Source organism: Pectinophora gossypiella, chromosome 22, assembly GCF_024362695.1.
Source record: "Pectinophora gossypiella chromosome 22, ilPecGoss1.1, whole genome shotgun sequence".
In the NCBI taxonomy this organism is placed as follows: Eukaryota; Metazoa; Arthropoda; class Insecta; order Lepidoptera; family Gelechiidae; genus Pectinophora; species Pectinophora gossypiella.
Window position 1 is genome coordinate 5,388,312 of NC_065425.1, and position 16,766 is coordinate 5,405,077.

The 16,766-nt window shown below is 36.4% G+C and overlaps 1 protein-coding gene across 1 annotated transcript in view; it reads left to right on the plus strand.

The window, feature by feature from the left end:
- LOC126377137 (octopamine receptor beta-2R-like) overlaps window positions 1–16,766 on the plus strand; it is a 182,640-nt gene that overhangs the window by 103,269 nt on the left and 62,605 nt on the right. Inside the window, exon 4 of the mRNA XM_050024815.1 lies at window positions 13,643–13,677. The gene's annotated coding sequence lies outside the window, so the exon portion shown is untranslated. The remainder of the gene's footprint in view (window positions 1–13,642; window positions 13,678–16,766) is intronic.

Sequence of the window (16,766 nt, forward strand, 5' to 3'; positions counted from 1 at the left end):
AGAATAGAATATCGAATCTATTCCTTTATAGTACCTTATTAAAGTACCTCCATCAAGGTGCCTTCACTGAATCAAAGTAAAAGTGCTATAATAAACACTTTTAACGGCTTCTTAAACAAATTTTATCGTTACTTAAACAACCCGTAACAAAGAATTAAGTTCTAAAGTTTGCTTTTAAAACATCTTTGTAAAATGTTAACGGTCAATTAAAATTAGGCATATTCTTCTATCGTGTGGGTTGTGAGGTGAATTACCAACCTCATCAACCCTGGTGTCAGGGTTATTATTGAGCCGCCAAAGGCCCCTGACATGGCTCATGTAACGACTAACGGGACCGGGACCAACGGCTTAACGTGCCTTTTTGGGCAGTCAGGTGATCAGCCTGTAATGTTCCAACCAAACTACAGATCACAAAGTGATTTTTGTGTTATGTCCACACCGGGATTCGAACCCGGTGCCTCCGGGTTGTAAGCCCAGCGCTCAACCACTGGACCACTGAGGCCGTTGAAAGTAAATTAGGCATATTATATCTAAGGCAAGTTAAATTCCAGAAATTCAGATGGTGTGAAGAGCAATAAATAGTGGGTCTGTTCAAAAAACAATTATTTAACGTTCTTCACACCATTTGAATTTCTGGCATTTAACACGTTGACAATCCCCATACAAAATGGTTCGACTTCCTCGTAAGTCTCGCATATTACTTCAATTCTTGTCAACTGATGTCTATTTAGTTTATTGAAAAAGTAAGGCTGAATAAACAGATATAAGTATTTTTTATTAAACAGGTGGGCAGTAGCTTTCATCAAACATACTGTAATACAAACCTTTGCTTTGCCTTTGCCTTTGCAACCCGGGAGCACTGGATCACGGAGGTCGTTGTTTCGCAGACGATTATGACAATCGCACCCTCAGGCCTGTTGTCTTAAACGTTGTACTGGGTGAGAGCCTTCAGCGCTCCCCATTTGTCCGCCCAAATAGTTAATGCCATCTGCGGCAAATCTACAATAAGTCATGTCAAAAAAAAAAGAAAAAAACTGTACATTGTCGTAATCGCTTGCAGCTTGGCGAACCCCCCTAGTAAGTGCTATAAATACTCATTTCACTTACTGTAGTAACTCAAACAGCGCACTGATATTAGTTCCTCAAACGGACGTAGACAATTAATTCAACTCCGCGTGCCTGCGGTTAATGGAAAACAATATGCAATTAGTAATGCAGTTTCCTACTTACATATGCGGTCACATTCAATGATAGGCTGTGCGCGTTTCATTATGTGCACTGTGTGTGTGTGTGTGAGTATGTATGTGGTTTGAGCGTGGTATCTTTGTGTGCATACATGTTGGTAGTATTGGTAGGAAAAGGAAAACTTTTGTAGCAGAGTACAAACTCTGCACATACTGGCTTTTAGTTCAGACCGTCAATCATTTTAAATTATGAAATTCCATTCCGCATTATCTTTCATTTTACACTGACTCATTGCATCCCCGACCTTCGTAAGAAAAATATATTATACTGTTTAGCTCTAGCCGTGCCCTCCAATTCTGGATTTGTTTGTGAAGTGTTATTAATAAACTATATCTATTCCTGCTTGCTGCTTGCCTGTTATTTATCATCGTTATCACCAAACATACCTCTTCTCTGCCGGCACGTCGGGATACCATCCTCGCCACCCATCATGCCGCACTTTCACCTCCCTAGCGTTATCTGGTAAACTTGAAGAACAAGTCCGATTTTTACAGAAGCGAATGCCTATCTGACCTTTCAACTCGCGAAAGCGAAACCGTCCCAATATAGGTTAGATCACATACCTCTGAAACGCATTTTTTGGGAATGTGAGGTTTCCTCATGTCATTTTTCTTTACCGTTGAGCATGTGATAATCATTTTATGATCCAAACCTGAATTCTAAGACTCGAAATAATTGGTTTAGGCTGGTGCCGGGATTTAAACCTGCGACTCGCAATGAGTCTCGACTCGAGTCACTGAGGGGTTTCTTGTGCCCAGCAGTGTAACGTATATGGGCTATTTATAATTATGTTTATGTTTTATATTGTAAAATGTTTGCATAATACTTTGTTATAAATATTAATTACCAAACTTGACTTCATTTTACACTCAAAATTTAATTTGGGTCAAGAGGACAGGTCTGATACTGAAATACCTTCTCTTCCTTCACCTTTATTGTTATTTAACAAGTAATATTAATCCTTTCATAGGAAGGTATCTATAATCTTTGGAATTATAAATTGTAAACGAAAATTTTTAGCCTTTTAGAATATATTTATTATTTTTTGACGTTCAATTAACGTAATTCGATAGAAATTCCATCAAATTTTTCAAATAAGTAAGATCTTTAAAATAAATATCTTATTTAACGATAGAAAAGTATCTTTACATAGGCGTTAAAATAACAAGGGCGAGGTAAATGCGATAACAAATTAAGATGTTTACAAGTCGCTTATAAATATAATAAGTACAAATTATATATAAACCTGTTACTATAAACGAAGCACAAGTACTGAGTGGTATAATAGTATAGTATTTATGTACTTACAAATATTTCGAATTTAAGATATTAAGAACTTATATAAACCACAGCTTTTTTGACGTAATTCGATCAATGTAGAGCGCTAAATGTTCTCATCTAACACAATTGCGTAGTTTCCTAGGTCAAAGGTAAAATGAAATTCTGATTATGTACTAATAAAGACAAATCTAAAACTGTCAAGAATCAGTTTCTTTGTAAGTATGTATTAAACTTAGTTATGAATTTTAATGAAGTAAAATGTAATAATAAATGCGACATTTTGTCACGTTTTTCTGTGACGTCACACGTTGCTTTTTCAAACAAATTCCATAGTAATTTCGTGTTTTGACGTTTAGTAAATCTTCAGGACCCCGATACCGACCCTGCCGGCGTGGTCGACGATTTCCCTCATTCAGCTTTTTTTTTTTTTTTTTTGACGTGACTTATTGTAGATTTGCCGCAGATGGCATTAACTACTTGGCCGGACAAATGGGGAGCGCTGAAGGCTCTCACCCGGTACAACGTTTAAGACAACAGGCCTGAGGGTGCCCAGTTGGGCGCGAACCTCGGCTCAGGGCGTCGTCTGAGAGGAAAAATATTTGAAAGAATTAATCGACCCTAGTGGGTCGATAGCGATAAGCGCTGATTGCTTACCTATAAACAAAAACTGTATGCATCTACATCCTAATAATAAATACTTTCTTTCTTCTTTCTTTCTTTCTTTCTTTCTATTAAGAAGTAACTATTTGAATTCAATAGGTAGGTGTTCGATATAACAGTAGGACCAGAGCTATCTTTTGGATAATTATCCAATATCTACTTGTTGAATAATGACACAAGTTGCTCAGAACTCATGAGAGAACAAAAATATAAACATATAACCCCCCTTTACGTAGCGCCGCAACAAAAATAAATGTAAATAACCATTCAAGTGTAACTATGATGCCAATTGAGTAAAGACATTATGTTTATTATTATATTTTTTATGTATTGCACCATCCCGCGCTATACATAAAGTTCTTTCACCCTAAGATTGCCTGGCAGAAATTTCTGTTTAGCAATAAGACCGCCATTGTGCTTATTTTATTCGTCTGTACAAGTCTTTTACTTATGTCTTTGTGCAATAAAGAATTATTGATTGATTGATTGTTTGAGTATAGCCCAATGGGGTGTCGGCTGTGTGTATATTAACATTATGTTAATATATATCAGCATCAAGGTATTTCCTGTCGGCTAACACCTAATGTCCATTCCACTAACACGCAATCAAGACAAGGACGAAAGCGTTTCATTTATCATAGCAAAAAATCAATAAAAACAAATTGCATTCCAGTATTGTTCACACATTGCTATTCAGCCGACGTCCATTGCTTTATATTAATATTCCCACATAAAACAGGAGCTGTAATACCAAGCATTTCGACACTAGGGATGGGATCAATAAGTCAATGTGGTTGATCAGTGCACTCAATGAGTACTGAACTACTGACTCACCAAACTATCATGTAGGTATATTTATAGAACAGTTCGTTGTATAAAAACAAAAGACATCCACTGCCACAGGTTGCCTGAAAGACCTTAGAATAAGCTTTTCCTAGCATGCAACAAAGTGTTTTATTATTATAAGGTATTGTTATTCTGACAGCTGTCATTTTCATCAAGTTATATTTATTGAGGTATAGCTTACACTATACGCAATACATACTCATAACCTATCCCATAATTATTACAGCTAACAATATCGTTCTTTTTCATAACAAATTGTGTCGTCAACCGATAATCGTCCTCATAACTTCTTGCGCGGAAGATATTGCCTATAAAAATCTCAAGTTCCATAGACAATGACAAAGCGTGAGTAATCGTAAGTCACGCGATGAAAAGTGACTGATTCGCTCAATCAGTGAACAGCCCTAATGTTCCGAATGCTCGGAAAGAAATAAAGAGAAAACAGATGATGAAAATCGTTACGACCACGGGGTATTTTTCTTTGAATATCTGTGTTATGCTTCGGCTTACTACCGATTAATCTTGTGATTTTTGCTGTGTAGTTTTCTTGCTTTTTATTTTTATGTCTATTTTGTAATGATACAGAGAAAGGGAGATTAAAAAATGCTTGCAAAGTCTGTGTTCTGTTTCAAGTTTTGCTTTTTAAATGAAAATGTCTTTTGTCAGATGTTATTGCGTGCGTGTAATTTATTCGTGATAGTTATTGCCGTTGAAATTGCATATTGGTTAGGAGATAAAGGTATTTGCACCCGCTATCAAAAAAGGTGTTAGTGGTACCCACTGAATACTATTAAAATCCTATAAGGAAAAAAATAATTGTTTGTAAACTATCCAATTCCTTTTTTCTTATATTTTCCTACCGAATTATTGCCGATCCAAAATACTTAATAAACTTGAAAACGCCCTTCAAACAACACTTCAAAATGCCGCTTCACAAATTCCCCCGCCGTCACAATTCACAGACTGCAAAATAAATGAAAAACCATTTATTTCCAACAGGCACCTCTTCGCGCGAATTGGCTGAATGTCGGAGTGCCTTTGCTGCGGAATAGAGAAAAACAAAAGGGCGCCAAAATAGCGACCGCGGCAGACATATTTGTTACTACCAGTAGGGTCGCCATATTTTTCTAGATTTATCCCGGTGTCGATTTAATGTTATGGGTCTTCCAAACTTGTTTTGCTGAAAGGATTATAAAATTATTGGGTACCAAGCTGGGATGAACATGTAGGCAATATTTTTTTGGAATATACTTTATATAATATTTTATTGAAAAAGTAAAGTAAGTTCTTACATATAGTAATTCTTAGTGCAGTAGGTGAGTACGCAGTAACTTCACCATCATTTTACCGCTTTTCTAGACTATACCTATACATCACACATGAATCCCATTTCATCACAGAAGTTATGAATAATTATAACAGGGATTTTAAATTATACTTGAACACACGCACGGCCGCGATCAAAATTCTTCGTGCAGCTTTCAATTAGTATTAAAAGGATGGTCTGCCAACGGACCAGAGCCTAGCGAGCGAAATTGGGAGATCAAATTGCCTAAATCCCTGGGAACATCAGTGTCCCATCCACCCAAATTGCCCTGTCCAGTCTGTCTTACACGTTTAAACCATCAACTCCCAAGCTCCCAGCTCGATGGACATTTTACTCCACCTACAGGGAATACCCAGAAACTTTCCAATGTAATTACCTTTTTTCTCTCTCCTCTTTGCCAATGCATATATATATAAACCCTCAAAGGAACGTTTGGCCTAAAAAAAATCAAGTGTGGTAAGATACGTGTATCTTTTTCTTATCGAATTAGTATTTCCGGGATTTCATCCGTTTATTATGGATTTCATTTCGGTATCGAGAGAATTGCGTCGACTCGTAATTTCTGTTTTATAGACGAAGTGGATCTTATAACAGCGCGATTTATTTAGTTCGGGGTCTTACCCCAGTTTGCCTTTTTGACCGAATCGAAATACGATATGTTACTGAGGCGCGAAATTGTTTTCACGTCCCTTTGTATGTCACAAATTACATAAACGTTTCAAAGAAATCGTTTTGCTTCGTTCATTTACAATGATTTTTCTTTTTACCTAAAATAATGTTGTTACTATTGAAATTCAAACATACATCAGTCATAAAAACATACTACAATCAGCTGCCGACGAACACTTTATCACCCGGATACCAATCCGCCAGCGTGGTCGACAATTTCCCTCTCTCATTCAACGTTTACTACTATCTACCGACTAGCCTTGATTGATAATTTCAAATTATTATCCTCTCAGACGATGCCCTAAGCCAAGATTCGCGCCCAACTGGGCACCCTCCGGCCAGGTATCTTAAATTTTGTACTGCGTGAGAGTCCTTAGTGCTCCACATTGGTCCGGCCAAGTATTTAAAGCTGTATGCGGCAAATGGACAAGTCACGTTAAAAATTAATTTTCTCATTGTGAATACAAAATAAGTGCCACAATAAAATATCCATAATGCCTATAAAACTGCAGACCCTACCTACTAATTGTACGTGTGAACATCTCATTTTGTATTCGAATAGCATCACTTCAGTTTTAACAATATTCCGTACTGTAATTTTACAATTGTAATTCCAGATAATACCTACAGTCCTGTAATTTGACCTGTAGGTAATGCTGTATTTATTTTTTGTGTCATCGTTTTAAATGGGATCTGGATTTCACTTCGGTACGTGTTATTTAACTGTTACGTTTTCTGTTTCAATTATAATTATAAAATAAGACTTTTGGGTTAAAAAATCTCATATTAGCTTGCATAATAATGAACATTATGCCAAGTTTGGAAAATGATTATGTATGGTAATGACAGTGATAAAAATGTATGGGATTGACATAAAGTGTCATAACATGTCAATCTCATACATTTTATCACTGTCAATATCTGTCAATGTCTATAGAAGTCGTTATTCGATTATTATTTGTTTCGTGTAGTTAGGTTGCAAACGAACTGAATAATGCAGTTGAAAAATTGAAACAATTGCGTTACAGTCGCTCAAACGGCGTAAAAATTGCAACTAAATTGGTTTTATTTATTAAATTTTCTTAGCGGTTTACAGCTTTCATCCTGTGGGTTTGCAACTCAAATGCATTGCATTTGTCGAAGCATAAATAGCTTTTCCGCTTTTAAATGTGATTTTTGTGCTTACATAGGACAGTCTGATAAACCGATTTGGACAATGTCACGATTGGGAAAAAAATCCAGACCTCCATATCGTGAGTCGGAAACTTTAACTAGACCATAAAGGCCGCAAGAACAACCTTTTAGAATGTTCCAATCGTCTAGAATCAACGCAATCCGTTAATCTAACATACACCGTTTAGTCCATCTTCACGTTTACAAAAGAATCCAAACATAAGAGCTCTAAATTAGCCTTAAGGAGTGATTAATCACTCTAGGCATATACACATACACACAATGGTACTCTAGGGACCGGTTAGCGTTCATTCTTCTTTACGTGAATGTTTCCCCAGGGCTTAATGTCGTGTGGCCTTAAAGAAAACCGGAAAAAGAAGGAAAATTAATGTTTGTTTATATGGAATGTGTGAAAATTCTGAAAGGTCCTTGTTTTGCCATTGTTTGATGGAACACGGCCTAATTTCATTTCAACTGATACATTTTGCTTTGACCGTCACAACACTGCCACGTCCTACTTACCATCAGAAACATCAGAAACCGCCACCACCTATTATGGTCTAACAGAAAGATCGTTGTGTCGTGGGTAGTTCATCTTGCGATCTTTTTCTTCTATCGTGTGGGTTGTGAGGTGGATTACCACCCTATCAACCCTGGTGTCAGGGTTATTATTGAATCGCCATAGGCCCCTGACATGACTCATATACCGACTACGTAGTTACATCAGTAAGTAGTAACCTTCTAACTTCTTGTTCTTCTTCTTCTTGCGATGGATGTACCTGTCTATCGCATTGGGATATAGTGAGCATTATGTTATCAAATCAAATCAAATCAAAAATACTTTATTGCACACAACATACAAAACAAATTTACACAAATGGATGATAGATACAGTACAATCTGGCGGCCTTATTATGTGTGTTGTTATATAAATAACATTCGAAATATCATTTAAGTATTTGACTCTTGACGTGACTTATTGTAGATTTGCCGGACAGCTATTTGCTATTTGACTCCACATGTGTCCAACAAACTGTGAACTATAAAGTTACCAACACAAAAAATGTAAACGGAAACGCCAGACGACATTGAACGAGTTGCGGTATCATTTACATGTTGGTCACCGACCGTTCTTCGGGCGATGTATGTCACGACAGAATATGTGAGCATTGACGCTATTTCCTGACCAACACTGACATAATCAGACTTTGATGGCCTTGCGTCGATGTGAGTACGGTCACTTGTAGAAAACTGTTTTGTATCGGAATATAACAGCTTTTTTTCCAACATATTGGGTAGTTTCGAGGTAGTAGCTGTCAGAACTATTCAGAGGCGGAGGACAGGAGCCCTAGTACGGCTTTGAAATAGATTACGCACTATCCCATTCACGTCAGACAGAGTACTGCGGGGCGGAAGACATGAGGGAAACTACTCCCCTATTTTTTCCTAAAAAACTAGCATGGAGAGGAATGCTTCACCGACGAGGGTGACAAGGGTGTTAGTGATGATGATGATACTTTATAATACTTGCAGCCATTTTAGTGTTAAAAAATATACCTCATTAACATTGTACAAATGATATTGACGATATACAAATACTTTTAAAATGATATGACACGAAAGTGAGAAGAAAATTGTGTCAAGGTAAAAGTGACCTTATATTTGTTTACGCGACTTACTAACTTTTGCGAATATTCCTTGTAAAGGGCGAAGAAAAACCAGCATGTGTACAAACAAATACTTTTGCTATGAGAAGAACAAAAATAGGCAAAGAGGCATTGATTTGTATCTGGAAGTCTGGAAGTGATTTTCTGTGTAGATACTTCTTTCTCTGCCTTTCCCAATGTAAGTAGTTTTGTTGATTGAGTCAACCTACATAAACATAACATAATAACATGCATATTTATTTCATTCACTGAAAATTATTATATATGTATTATGCAAACAGGGAAACAAGGATACAATTTCAAAAGAACATTTACTATTTATTTCCATGGCCATTATACCGCAGTTTAAGCTCACGATGTTTATTTGTTTTCCTACGCCGCATAACAACACGTGGGTAAGCTTTTTACATAGTAAAAAATAAACAGTAGGTAAGGTACACCCAGTCGAAGCCCGTACAAGTTTCGTAAAAGCGGACATACATAAACTCACGCTTGTTGTTGGCAACATCAAAGTCTTACAATTATATATTTTACTGTAATATTATTTTGCTATGGCAATATTACAGGAGTTACGCCACGGACTTTGCCGACGAGGCATGTTTTCTTATTTGTCGCTAACTTATGTGTAAATAATTTCCTAGTTTTTAATTTAATACAGTCCACTTAACATCTCGAAGAGTTTTTATTTACCGGAGCAACCATCGCCTCCAACACTTGTTTCCCATTTTTTTCGATCCTGGCAAATAAAAATACACTTGCACGCTAATTCAGCTCAGCTATGAGTATGATGATACGTATATCCTGGACTCAAACGGCGACCCGATTACTCTAGCCACAGACGTCAATCAGCTCGCGACAGCAAACACTTCAGTGCCCCGATTCCAAGTCCGCGGAGTAGACATTTTCTAATTTCACGCCGATTGTCTGATGTAATCCTCTCAGACAATGCCGTGAGCCGTGGCTTGCGTTCACCTGGGTAACCTCGAGCATGTCTTAAAATGTTCACCGGTTTTATCAACACTGTCAAGTAGTCAATGCTTTAGAAGCAAAACTAAATTTAGTTATTTTAAAAATTGCTACCCAAGCAGTGTACCTACTGTTTTCTTTTTACTGGGTAGACTTTTTACGAAATAGACCTATAGATTTAATTCTGTGACTATTACTCTATGTGCAAGGAGGATTACAGTCGTTATTCCTTTATTACCGAGGTACTTATTTTCATACTCGTTTGAGTAGTTGTTAGCTTAGTATTGATAATTAAGAAGCAGTTTTGGTTGAATTTAAAACGTTCACTGTTCATGAACCACATATGACCCACATGCATGTCTCATATTTGAGACACATGTGGGTAGATAGGGAAAATGGGAAAATCCGACGGTAGGTTTTTCAGATTGTTTTTTCTTACCATGGTGTGTCTATGTACATAAATTCCAATGTGTTTATCGAAAAAATAACATTCCGCGTGAGGGGTCGATATCTAATTTTCAGTTAAACGGTGTACAGTCGTGAGTAATATCATGTACCCACTTTAGAACTCTGTCGCACTATCACATTTGACATTTAATGAGACTTACGGTTAAATTTGTCAAAAAAGTTAATGTGACATGGTTTCAAAGTGCCTACTGTACCTTTACATCACGTGCCTACTGTCACACATGTCAAGGATTTTCAATTAAACAAGTTTAAAAAGGTGTCGTCTAGACATTTTGAAGTGGTTGATACTTGAAACGCTGAGTTTGCGATAATTTTATTGATACTAGTATACTTTTATATGTGAAGGCTGTGTTTCGCGAATTCATTAGTTCTTATTTAACCCTGAACTTGTTCCCCACAAGGTGCATACGTACATAGCGGTCAAATTCATAACCCTTATTTATGCTTCGCCGCAGTCGAGTATTTAGTATAATCAAACAGATTAAAAAAGTCGGTACAGTCGGGAACTCGTCAGATTATCTCGCAACCAAAAGTGCAAACATCATTGATGTTTGGAAAAACTCATCAAAAAGTGAAAAGCCGAAATCGATAAACTGAAAAACCCATTAGAGTTGAGAATCATATGTCGACGCATTTGACTCAAGATAGTTGAAATTGTGCCGAGAGTTATAATGGAGGTTCTTCTTCTACCGTGTGGGTTGTGACGTGAATTACCAACCTCATCAAACCTGGTGTCAGGGTTATTATTAAGCCGCCAAAGGCCCCTGACATGACTCATGTAACGACTACGTACTTACATCACTAAGTAATAACCGGGATCAACGGCTTAACGTGCCTATCGAAGCACGGATCATCTTACTTTCGGACAATCAGGTAATATGCCTGTAATGTCCCCACCGGGATTCGGACCCGGAACCTCCGGATCGTGATCGCTCAACCACTGGACCACGGAGGCCGCCGACCACGAAGACCATGGAGGTTTTTGACTGCTTTGGCTGAAAAGAAGATTGTTAGAGTGGTTAAAAGTTAAAGCATTAATATTGCTTGTTCGATTTAATGTGTGTGTAGGACTTTTGGCTCAGTTATATAAAAATTAAAAACAATTTATCATGCTCTCGAATCGAATATTATCGATAAAACTATCGATATTTTGACAACACTGACCCATTTCCCACCCCAATAACAGAATATTGGCAGGCTTTTAGGCTAACGCGTTTTTACAAAAAAATAATGTTGGTGTAAGCTGCAGGTATTCTAAAAAGGCCAGATTGATACAATACGTGGAAAAAAGTGTTGTAATTTAACAACTGATTCTATAAGAATACATATTTAACTTTATATTATTTTTGCAAAACACATTTTAATATCCCTTTCCTCTCTTTCCTTCTAGCTTTCCTTCCATGATGTTTTTAGTAAACTACAACTGTTACATACATAACTAAACAAATACTACACTTATTATATTTAACTAAAACAAATATATTTATAGACTCAAATATTGTTTTCCTGTTAACGAGTTTTACAGTTACAGAGTAAAACTAGTTAACAGGTATATATATTTGTAATTATTTGTTAGTACCTTATCTAATCAGGGACTTTCCAATTGACGTTCCCCAAATTACCAATTTTCTCATTGCTGGGGTACACACTTATTCAAAAAAAGTAATGTAATGGCAGAAGCATAATAAAACTAATTGCTGCTTGATATTTGGATCATATTATTTATACAATGATGTTGCTACCTATATCGCTTCTCTTTATTTTGATCAGAATAATAATGGGTGGAAGTTGTAATTGTACCTTGATGTAATAAAAAAGATCATCATTTATACCCAAAAACAAAGATAAAAGATGTATAATGTCTGTTATCCAAGAAGTTTAAACGAAGAAAAAACTTAACAACGCCATCTATCGTGTTTTTGGGGAACGCCATTTGGGAAATCACTCATTATGATTGTATGTCACAATAATGACTAAGTGTGCTGAACGCTAAAAGTAATACTTCCATCTATATACCATATTTATTACAATAATTTTTCATTTGATTTCATTACTATGTAAATCATGCGTTCTCCGTATAGAGCTATCACTGACTATTAAAAAATCATGGGAAAACAACTTATAAGTAAGTACTTAGACGTAAAAACAAGTTTTTTATTATGTAAGAGTGGGTAATGATTGGTCTCGAAGTTTGACCGAAATGAAAACCCGTTAATGTGGAGTAATGATACTAATCCACAATTTATTATCTTTATACGCAATATTACTTAATATACAAGTTTTCCAATAACTCTATTTGTATGGAAATTATATGTTTGGAAGAGGTAATGGACCGGAAAAAATAACTGACTGTTTCGACATCATAATAACGATACAAACTTATGGGTAATAGTTGTCTATTTGTTAGTAGGTACCTAATAAAACGTACAGGGTCCATAGAATACCAGCACCGTGGCTTATGCTAAGTGAGGCCTTTTTATAAAGGATCATTGTGGACCAATCCATACACTCTATTACAATTTGCCTTAATGTTTACTGTCTATTTATTTGTACTCTCTTGTGTAAGTTCTTTTTATTACGCGTTTTGATTATAAGTTATGTTTTATTCTGTGTTTTGTTTTTTATTTGTTACTGTGGTGTTTCTTTATAATAAACGATTCTTTCTTTCGGTATCAATGGTAATATTATATGAAATTATAAGGTGCCTTTACGGCAGTAAACAATTTGCGACTCCTTTCGTATTTTAAATTGCACATTTCTATTTTTAAATAACATTCTGATATGGTTTTGTTAAAAAAAAATACTAAAATCGGACACGCTACTTTGATTGTAGGTAAAAACTGAGACCATAGAATAAGGAATAATACTACGTATAGAACGATATTGAACCGTGGAAGCCCAGTTGGTAGAACGCTTGCCTCTCACTTTGAGGTCGCAGATTCGAATCCAGCACATGTCTAAACCAATATTTGTTTTTTTTTTCGAATAAAACAAAAAAAAAATTGTTTTCGAATTCATGTTTGCTCAGCGGTGAAGGAAAACATCGTGAGGAAACATTCCTGTACATTCCCGAGAAATGCATTTTCGGAGGGACTTTACCTGTGTTGAGCTGGTTTTCCCTTTACGGGTTGGAAGGTCAGACAGGCAGTCGCTTCTGTAAAAAACCGGACCTGTCAAATCTTTAGGTTAGGTAAGGACCCTGTGGAAAACGGGGTAATGCTAGGGAGATGATGACTATAGAACGACAACTCTAAGCTTTCCACCAGCGGCTGAGCTAGATTTACATCACCCTAGTAAAGTATGGAAATAAAAATTTAACTTACCCATGTTTTTGTTTCAGATCTAGTCATCCCATGGGGCTGTAAAGTTATGAAGGTAAGATTATGACGCAATATATTCATTTGTAGTTAATGTATCACATTGGGTCCCATACATACCATAAACAGCCTATATACGTCCCACTGCTGAGCACAGGCCTCCCCTCAACCAACCGGAGGAGGTATGGAGCATACTCCACCACGTTGCTGCACTGCGGGTTGGTGGAGGTGTTTTAACGGCTAATAGTCGGTACCAACGGCTTAACGTGCCCTCCGAAGCACGGAATCAGGTGATTCAAGTCTGTAAATTCCTTACTAAACAAAGGACAGTCTCACAAAGTGATTTAGACTATGTCCCCATCGTAATCGCATCGCAGATCGTAAGCCTAACGCTCTAACCACTAGACCACGGAGGCTGTTCCCAGTTCCAGTCCAGTGTTAGGGCCCCATCGGGAGCTATAAATGATAAGTACATTTAACTCCCTAGTGTTATCCAGTTTTTGTCGCAGACGCGACTGACCAATTACCAAGTTAAGTCACATACATAATAAAGGTAAGGGTAGACAAAAAGCACAGAACTCCACTTATCATGATTCAGAAACCCCACTTTCGCTATTTCCACTCTTATAAAAGTCTTATGCATATTCGCCGTTTTTTAAGTATTTTTGACTAGGACTTTCTTTAAATCATCCCGAATGTGGTTGTAGTATGTACACATAGGCCTAGAATGTAGAAAAAATAAACATTCAATGCGATCAGCTTTTCATCGTTGCATAAAAGTGTCTTTGGGTCATGACCCAAAGACAAAATAATGAATTATCTCCATAAAATAACGTTCGTTTCATCAATTAAATAAACAATAAGTAGTGCCTCGTTAACAGAAACTACAGTTCGTATTCGCTTTAATTACGTGGTTATCAGAAGTGGTGCGCGGGGGGGTTTAAAAACCCACATCGAATCAATTCATCTAAAAAAGCAATATTGCAATTTGACATTGGTTTGCATTGCGCAGTTACTTTTATATGCGGAAATGTCAAATTGCAATATTGCTTTTTTACCCGACTACCAAAGGAGGCGAGTAATGTTTTTAGATGAATTGCTTCCATGTGACCTTTTGAACCCCCTGGACGGGGAGAGAGGTCCGGGCAATTGCCTGGTGCTATGCATGTGTGCGAATCACAGAGGAACTTGATGTACAGCTGAGCCTTTATAGTGCTTTATTATCATCAGAAATCAAACTCATTTATTCAACATAATTGTCATGGATAAACTTGTTGAAGGTCAATGTAACATTTTTGAATTTACGTCATTTCGCAAGGTGTTATGGCTGAGGAGAAGAAATTACAAGAAACTGCAACAGCAACACATCTTTTAAATTAATAAGGGAACACATTACAAGTTATTTAATAACTAGAACATACCAGACATTTTTATCATTTAGGTAATCATTAATCTTATAATAAGCTTTTTTAAATTCAAAATATTATCTGGTATGTTGTTGTAAAAACGTATGCATAACCCGAAAAAAGATGAATTTATCTTGCGAGGGATGTATATGTGACTACCCCTATTGGGATATAACCGTTAGCTAATGTCATGTTATGTGAATATCCACCATCCGCTCCACGAGTCAATTTCTCTCTATCTTAGTCAGTAAGTACATCATCTTTTACATCACATCTTTTTAATATTTTCCTCAAATATAATCCCATTCTAGCATCGTAATCGATTCGACCTAGTGATTTGATACTGTCTTCGCACTCTCGTTTCCACCACTCAAAACTTTACCAAAGTTATATTAACGAAATTTGTTTTCAGGTTATTTAAAACATTATGATCCGTGACCCTTATAACCGTATCGCTGAAGGTGATTTTACTAGACTATCTAGGCACCGATGTGTAACCGGACTATCACCATGTTGAAGACGTCTGGGATGATAGTCTAAAATACGCCAGAACAAAATAACATTATGCATGATTTTATTTATTTCATTCAAACTTTATCCAATATTTGCTGCGTTGAAATGGACGATATCATCCATTCAAAATTACAAATGCGAGTATTTTATACGACAATTGACACAGTGTAGCTTCAAATCCAGATAAAGGCGTATCGGAGTAATTATAGGTATTAAATCTACTTACGAAGTGTACGAAGTTGCAGAATGTTAGTTATCGTCATCTTTTTAGGGTTTGGTATCCCGTTGTGGTATTGATAGTCGGATTTCGAGAACGGGTCTGAATTTCCCGCCCCCCCCTCTCACACCCCCGCCGCTGCCCACTGAATTCGAGGCCTTACGCGGCAAGCGACTGCCCATGTGACAATCCAACCAAAAGGAAAACCAGCGAGTTGTAGCTTACCTTTAAATTACCTTTATACACTGAAAAATAATTGGTCACTGTATACAAAAAAGTGATCATCGAACTGTGTAGGTACTAGTAACAAAACTGTTTATTTCACAAATAACATAACATAAGCTCACGACTATATCCCAACGGGGTAGTCAGAGGACCATCCATCGCAAAATGAACTAAGTACCCATACCTCACCGAGCTTTCTATTAGACCAAGGTGATAGGTGACGAGCCATATACCTCTGTAATGATCGAGCCAACTGTGTTAGTCTCTAAACTAGTGAAATCAGTTAATTTTTATTTAACTTCAAAACACAAAATTCCTATGTAATTTCTATGAAAACGAATCAAATCAAAAATCAAATCAAATAATTTATTTGCAGTAAATGTGGTACATTGGTTATTATATATGATTAAATTAAAGTTTCACACATTTAACCAAAACAATATTGGTATGCAAATAAAGAGAGATCTTGCAACATTTACAATTACAATCAGCACTTACACCATAATATAAATCAATATAAATACATAATACAAATTATTATACAATTTAACATTGAATTCAATTTAAATAACATACATTAATAAACAAAAAAAAAGAGCCATGCAGTTTTATATACAATTAAATTATTACATTTTGTGATCAAGAAATTCACTGACACTATAAAAGGGGTTCTCGCTCAGTAGCTTAAACAAAGATCGTCTAAACACTCTTATGGGCAGGTCTCTGATACTTTCTGGCAGTTTATTAAAGATTTTTGTACACATAAACAAACAGTTCATCTGATAG